Source organism: Sprattus sprattus, assembly GCF_963457725.1.
Source record: "Sprattus sprattus genome assembly, chromosome: 14".
Lineage (NCBI taxonomy): Eukaryota > Metazoa > Chordata > Actinopteri > Clupeiformes > Clupeidae > Sprattus > Sprattus sprattus.
The window spans coordinates 4571156-4578655 of NC_137912.1; the positions used below are offsets into that span (position 1 = coordinate 4571156).

General features: G+C 45.5%; 1 protein-coding gene across 3 annotated transcripts in view; it reads left to right on the top strand.

Annotated features, from left to right (window-relative positions):
* Positions 1-1352: 1352 nt before the first annotated feature.
* pacsin2 (protein kinase C and casein kinase substrate in neurons 2) overlaps positions 1353-7500 on the top strand; it is a 35537-nt gene continuing 29389 nt past the window's right edge. For 2 of the 3 annotated variants that reach the window (XM_080851269.1, XM_080851271.1), the window contains exon 1: positions 1732-1848. The gene's annotated coding sequence lies outside the window, so the exon portion shown is untranslated. Of the gene's footprint in view, positions 1566-1731; positions 1849-7500 lie in introns of those variants that run through there. The other variant, XM_080851270.1, reaches the window with a different exon arrangement.

A 7500-nucleotide genomic window follows, 5' to 3' on the forward strand; every position in this document is an offset into this window, starting at 1 on the left:
AGAGTAACTTCTTGACTGAATGGATGAAATGGATGAAAATCCGAGATGGCGAAGCTATTGATGACGTCCGTCCTGCTGCCGTGCATGGAGGGATACTGCCTCTCAGTGAACATGAAGGCACAATCACCTGAACCAGATCCGGACCTTTTGTGCTGTAGACCCGACTTCAGTTCCTCTGCAGGAAGTGTATGTCTTCTTTCAAGTGGACCTTCCCTTGGGGGGTGGGGTAGGGTGGGGTGGGGTGTAGGATAATTTCTGAAATTCACCGTTGTGTCCTGATAGTGTTGTTGTGCTTCAGTGTTTGTTGTCTACCGCACAGTGCATTAGAAGGAAATAAAGTCTCTGTAACAGCACAGTGAAGAAGGTCAGCAAGGAAGGAAAATGGCTCCTTAGCCAAAGATTCCTACTTTACTTCATTTTTTCTCAGGTCTAATTTAGTTCATTGGCGGAAACCAAGACTGCTGTCATTTGATACCGCTCCCCTCGCTTTTGAAATGTTTGTGCAAAGCAGCAATCTTCCTGGCTTTTAAGATTAATATCACAGGGTCAAATTGACCTACACAGGTTGTATCGCAGTTGCCATGCCAACCCAGCGCACTTCAAACTAATGTACATGCCCCCATAGTGATGACCTTGAGCAGCAGCAGCTCAGAATCTGCTGGGGGGGTTTGTTTTTGGCAAGTGGGTTCATAGAACATTACCGTTAACACTCGATGTTTTCTGCCCCATCCGCACACTTAGCTGAACCCATGTCCCACCCGCTATTTTGTCCAGATGGTTTTGCCGTCAGAGAAATGTTGGCCTTTTTTCATGTAGGCCAACAGAAAAACAACTTGTATGCATTTTGTACTGACGTTGCTGACTTTGTGAAATGATTATTTTTGTTAAACGATGCCAAGACTGCTGCCGCATCGTTGGTGTCTCTCGCAAGAAAGTCAGTTATTTTTATTTTACTTTGTGGGGGAAATGCTATCTATCACAAACCTTGATTCCACTGTTGAAACCATAAAGGTATGTAAATACTGAATTACAGAGACCTCCAAAGGACTTTTTAAATTGATATTTAAATAATGCGCAACAAGACTGTCAAGCATGAAAAGAAAATTAAATTACTGTTTAAACGTTGCAGTTTTTTCTTTGGTTGGGTTAAACGTAACAATCCCTTTAACGTACCGTGACAGTGAGGTCTATGTATGGAATGAAATGTGAGCCTATTCTATTCTCATTAGGTTCTAATTCTGCAATGTGTCGCAAAGCAGACAGAAATAGCATCAGCTCACTCAGAGAGAAATCACCCCTCAGTAGGATACTTTTTAGTCGTCAGATGTACATAAGCGTTGTTTCTTTTAAACTATTCTTAGACCAACTAATTAGTACACTGTTATGAAGGGTCTGAGCAAGTTTGCAACATCTAAAATAACCGCCCGGCCAAAACTAGTCCGTAAATAACGGGAAAATCACCTTGCTGCCTCAGGGACGCACCACTTCCAAGGGGGGCGGGACGACCAAATATTCATCTGCAGTGAAAGAAATCTACACAATTGGTATAGGCTCCATTGAATCAAGTGAGTTAGATATGTTTTTCCATTGCACCATTTTAACGCGATGAATTCTGGAAACTCAAAAGTGACCTCTAATCGGACGAAAAGTGATCAGAAAATGTGTTCGATTTAGGCTGTGGTGGATATGACGTCAGAGAGGCGCGCCTCCCCCGGTCATTTGCCGACTGAGGAGTGTTGCTTAGAAAAAAGAGAAAAAAAAACTGGGGAAGGGAGAACTCAATTTTTCACCAGCCCTTTTATTTTATCTGTTCCATCCCTCACCTGAGTTGGAATAAACCTCGTCAAGGTAAAGTAAAGTTTGCGTTTCTCTAGATCTTTCGATCGCTCAGAGTTTGTTGGGTAAACGAACCGAAGCCACTTTACTTTGCATCAGTATTGCAGTCTTCTGAGGCAGTCTTCCAACCCCAGGTCTATGAGCTGGTAACTCGCAACTCGTGTGATCTGACACTGCGGTTCAGACCATTTCACCTGGACTGTCATATTTTCTAATGTTTCTATTATGTATTATGCTTCTGTAAGTTGTAGTCGGTTATGTAGAGGTATCAGTCAAGTTAATAGTTAAACTAGTGAAGTGAATGAATAGCTGATTGTTTGAATTAAGTTTGGTCTCCAGCTGGTTTTAATCTTAGCTAGCTCAAGCTATGTTAGCTTACTAACGTTATGTGAAATCTTGGGGCATAGAGTATTTTTCCATTGGCTGCATATGCGCACCAAGCCAGTGTATTGGAAGTCATGTTTCAACTTAATACGCTGTCATTTTTCCATTTATAAGTTACCATGGGGCTGTATTGGCCTTGACATTTTAGCAAGCTGGCTTTAGTAGGTGGCTACCCTAGCTTCGTTGTTGCTGATTGCTTCTTGTGCAACCCTAAACCTAGCAACCTTGCCTGTGCAGCCCTGAACAGAGTGTATTTAGAGATAGGCATTCGGTTGATCACTGATCAGGTAATGAGTCACACTTTAGAGTCCAGAGTCTAATCAATAGGACATAATTGATCTGGGATAGATTACGCACCGAAGGGGAGGCTTATCTCGTTGCCATCAACTTATGCGGAGAATGCGTGAACAGGAGTTGCAGCGTTTCGCCGAGGAAGGGCGGGGCGGGGTTCGTACTTGTAGGTGAAGTTATCTGTCAGAATGTGTCCGTGTCCCACAAGTTAAAATTGGCAAAATTAACTTCAATTTAGTCATATCTGTCTGAATGAAGTCGAAAAGCTGGGGGGAAACCTGTACAGTCTGTGCTATATCTACATGAATTCTTTCTACTGATCTTATAGTAATTTACTAAAGGGTTTTTGGCAAGAGATTATCACATCGACCGTGCAGTAGACACACAATTTCCCCCCGACGCATGTTTATCTACCGGATAAATGTTATTTCTCTTTACCTAGCTTGATGTTGTTAATGAATGTATGGAACTAAACTAGCGAACTTTTTGAATGACATCATCAGTGCTCAGTCATGTCCATGTGAAGATACAGTGCGGTTTGATCTGAACTCGTGAGTTGTTTCGCCAGTGGAGCAAACCCATGATAAGATAGGAATACGGATAAAGGCTTATCTCCGTGACAGTCGCTGTTTGTCAGGTCTACGTTGACACGATAATGGTTCTGCTTACTATGTAGGCCCGGGTCTAAGCTAGCAGTGGTAAAGAGTTAACAGGTGTGGTAAACTGGAGCTGAAGCAGTAGTGAAAGCTCAGAGCAGCAGCGGCAGCCCCTAGTTCCTGCTTTTGTTGGCAAAGGAGGCCCGGACCCATGTGCTGCAACCAGGGGGAACCACAGGAAGCGGCCCGGAGACACAACGCTGGCTTTTCCCGTGCTTATGGAACACCCCCGTTTCCCCCTATTATGAGGACACAGGGTCTTTCTCTCTCTTTCTCTCTCACACACACACACACACACACACATACACACACACATACACACACACATACACACACACATACACACACACATACACACACACACACACACACACGCACACACACGCACACACACACACACACACACACACACACACACACACACACACACACATGTACACACACACACACACACACACACACTCTCTTTCTCATACTCACTTACACACACTCTCTGTCACACACACACACACACAGACACACACACACACACACACTCTCTCTTTCTCATACTCACTTACACACACACACACGCACACACACACACACACTTTCCACCCTCTTGTCATAATTTCTGGAATCACAGAGGAACTGTAACGCCATTGTTTAAAGTAGTTGTTGGATAGTTTAATTGGAAGATAGAAATCAGCAGTACCCAGCAGCTGTTGCCGTGCCGATGGATATTAAACGCGTGTTCTGCCTGTAGTGTCGAGTGTGTCTGCCACTGAAGCCCATCCGGTTAGTATGAGGTCAGTGATGGCACCCAGCTGTCAAGCTGTAGTCGGGGAATGGTATGTAAACTCTCTTGGACAAACATGAAATTGCTGCACAGTACTTTCCCACTGCAAGTCATTACTAGTCATACTACTAGTCCTTACCACCGCGGGGCGAGAATGTGAAGTGTACACAAATTGTGTGTAACCATGGAAACCACTTAAGGGTGCATACACAAGCATAAAACTCAGTTTGACACGCGTGTTTGAGTGGAAAAAGCCTGATGGAAGAGCGTATGTCTGTTTTGCTCTCACTGCTGAGTACATCAGCTGTCTTTTTCTTTCTTTCTTTCTTTCTTTCTTTCTTTCTTTCTTTCTTTCTTTCTTTCTTTCTGTGAATGTGAAAGTGTAGACACCCAGTTTTGGATATTGTGGTCTGAGATGCACTTCTTCAGTTTGCTAAGATAAGGCAAAACATTGCATAGTTAGTTGTCTTCTGTGGTATTGTGTTCTAAAAGGGTTCATAGTTTTTAATAGAAGCCCCTTTAGTTGGTATTTTGTCTCTCGCTCTCTCTCTTTCGTTTCTCCTTCTCCCTTCCTCTGTTCCCTTCGGCACCTGAGGCCCAGTATGTGATCACAGTTTCATGTGATGACGTGACCCGGCCCGGCTAGCTTCCTCATGACATAACAGTGCTCCTCTGTTGTTGGAAATCCATCTCCGTGGCAACGGGGATCTATGGAAAGGTGCCAGTGAGGGCAGGCTCACCCCCCCCAGGCCTTCTCAGACGGAAGCCATGTGGACCCCACACCAGCTGAAGAACCAGTCGTGTGTGTGTCTGTGTGTGTCTGTGTGTGTCTGTGTGTGTGTCTGTGTGAGTGCTGCTGCGGTGGTGACCAACCGGATGTTACCTCGCATTCATTTAGCGAAGGCTAATGTTTACCTTCATGGTGTGCCTTGTATCACAGAGAAGCCCGTCACCATTACTGTGCCAATCACAACTGACAGGAAGCAATGCATGTGAGGCAATGCAGATTGGAGCTTAAGCTGCTAAGCGAGATGCCTGAATCTGTGGTGACTTCCTCTACAGAAGGTGTGTGTGTGTGTGTGTGTGTGTGTGTGTGTGTGTGTGTGTGTGTGTGTGTGTGTGTGTGTGTGTGTGTGTGTGTGTGTGTGTGTGTGTGTGTGTGTGTGTGTGTGTGTGTGTGTGTGTGTGTGTGTGTGTGTGTGTGTGTGCGTGCCCGTGTGCCCCTATAGTAGTATTCCATGTTTAGTTTACTTTAGTTCTGACTGTTTGTATGAAAAGAATGGGTGAAAAGGATTCACTGCATTAGTGCTTCATGGACATGTTTGTGCTTGTCTGTGTTTGTGTGTGTGTGTTTGTGTCAAACTGGGATGATCACATGTTGTGGTTCCCCACTCTGTCAATCAGCTCGTAACCAGTACATTTGGCAGGCTGTCATTGTCACACTGCCTGTGGTCAGGCCCTTGAAGCCTCTGCCCCTTTTAATGACAGAGAAGACATCCACTCCACTCCACTCCACACTTCTCACCCTCACAGATGTGTCTGTGTGTCTGTGTGTTTGTTTGTGTCTGTGTGTGCCTGTGTGTTTGTGTATGTGTGTGTGTGTTTGGCGTAAAAGAGATTTACACACAACGCATTGGGGGACCGAACTGTGATTAGTCACTTATGTGGTTTTGGTGATTAGTGTGCTGTCTGGCTCATCAGCCTTATGGAAACCTTCCTCGGGTGGAGTCAGTTTGGAAAAGCAGAGTTGTATTGATTTATTTATTTTCAGTTACATTTTTTTGGGGGGGGGGGGGGTCATGTTTGGCACATTGGGGAAGTGGCGTCTCCAGAGTCTCATTTTGGCATAACTGAACAGACCTGCCTGTCACAGTCTGAGAGAATGTCTGCTTCAGAAATAGATCCAGGGTGAAGATCAGGGAGAGGGGGGGGGGGGGAGAGAGAGAGAGAGAGGAAGGGGGAGCGAAGAAGAGAGGGAGCAAAGAAGAGAGGGAGAGGCGAATCTGGAAAAGGTCACAGGCATCTCAGGCCTCCTCATCCCTGGAGTGGCTTTTAAAGAAAACGACCCGTTTGCCCCGTCATGAAACCTCCACGTGCTTGCAGTCTCTGGGGGCAATACCATTCCAACCCTTGGAACTCCATCTCTTCATATCTCTCTCTCTCTCTCTCTCTCCCTTTCTCTCCCTCTCTCTTTCCCTTTCTCTCTCTCTCTCCCTTTCCCTTTCTCTCTCTTTCTCTCTCTTTCTCTCTCTCTCTCTCTCTCTTTCCCTCTCTCTCTCTCTCTCTCTCTCTTTCCCTTTCTCTCTCTCTCTCTCTTTCTCTCTTTCTCTTTCTCTCTTTCCCTTTCTCTCTCTCACTCTTTGTTTCCCTTTATATTTCTCTTTCTACCTTTTCTTTATCTCCCCTCGTATCTCTCTGTTCTAAGACAGGAGAAATGTGGTATGATTAACAGGAGTGTGTCATCCAGAGGCCTGCTCTCTGTGTTAGCGAGCGAGTAGGGTGTGTGTGTGTGTGTGTGTGCGTGTGTGTGTGTGTGTGTGTGTGTGTGTGAGCTCGTCATTTGGTTTATCTTGTGTCATAGAGTGAGCGATTGGGTATTGGGAGTCCCTCTCAGCCCAGATAAGCCTGGAACAGAAACATGAGCACACACGGCACATTAGGTATGACATCACTCATGGGTTTCCAGGCAGACGTCACCCATATATAGACCAGCTCTGCATGGCTTCCATATGGAGAAGCAGTACATATGTATGTATGTATATATATACACACACACACACACACACACACTGCCATATTGGTGTCTGGATTTCATCAAAACATGGACACACAGACACTCATGCACACACTCAAATATGCGGGCGCAGCTTAAAGGTTAGAAAAGCGGGCTTGGGACTGAATGGTTCGATTCCCTGGACTTTCCCCTCCCTTGAGTAAGGCACCTAACCAACTGCGTCCTGGGGTGCGTCCGGCTGTTCCAGTGCACTGGACACATCTTTCTCGTCCTCTCTCTCCACCTACATTTAGTCATTTAGAAGACGCTTTCGTCCAAAGCGACGTACGAGGGAGAGAGCAGTCAAGCTAAGAGCAATAAAAACCTGGTGTAACAATAAAAACTGCTTTTTTTTTTTTTCCAAGAAATAAAAAGCAAAGCAGTACAAGCAGTACATATACACACAGTCCTTGAAGCTCTCTAGCTTTCTCTCCGCCTTTGTGGTGACATCAGTGCTCGCCTGCCTGCTGACCTCGCTCCACTCTGGGTGTCCTGGAGACCTTTGGAGTCGCTATCGCCACGGGCGTATCGCTGTTTGGTTCAGCAATACCAGGGTGTGTGTGTGTGTGTGTGTGTGTGTGTGTGTGTGTGTGTGTGTGTGTGTGTGTGTGTGAGTGGAGAGTGCTTACTGTTTATTCAACGCATTCTTTCAATTCTGGCTTAATCGGCTTAGCTCTGCTATCTCTTAGCTTTTTTCTTAAGAGGAGTTATCTAGATAGTAGCTCAGCTGTTGCTACAGTTCTGTGTGTGTGTGTGTGTGTGTGTGTGTGTGTGTGTGTGTG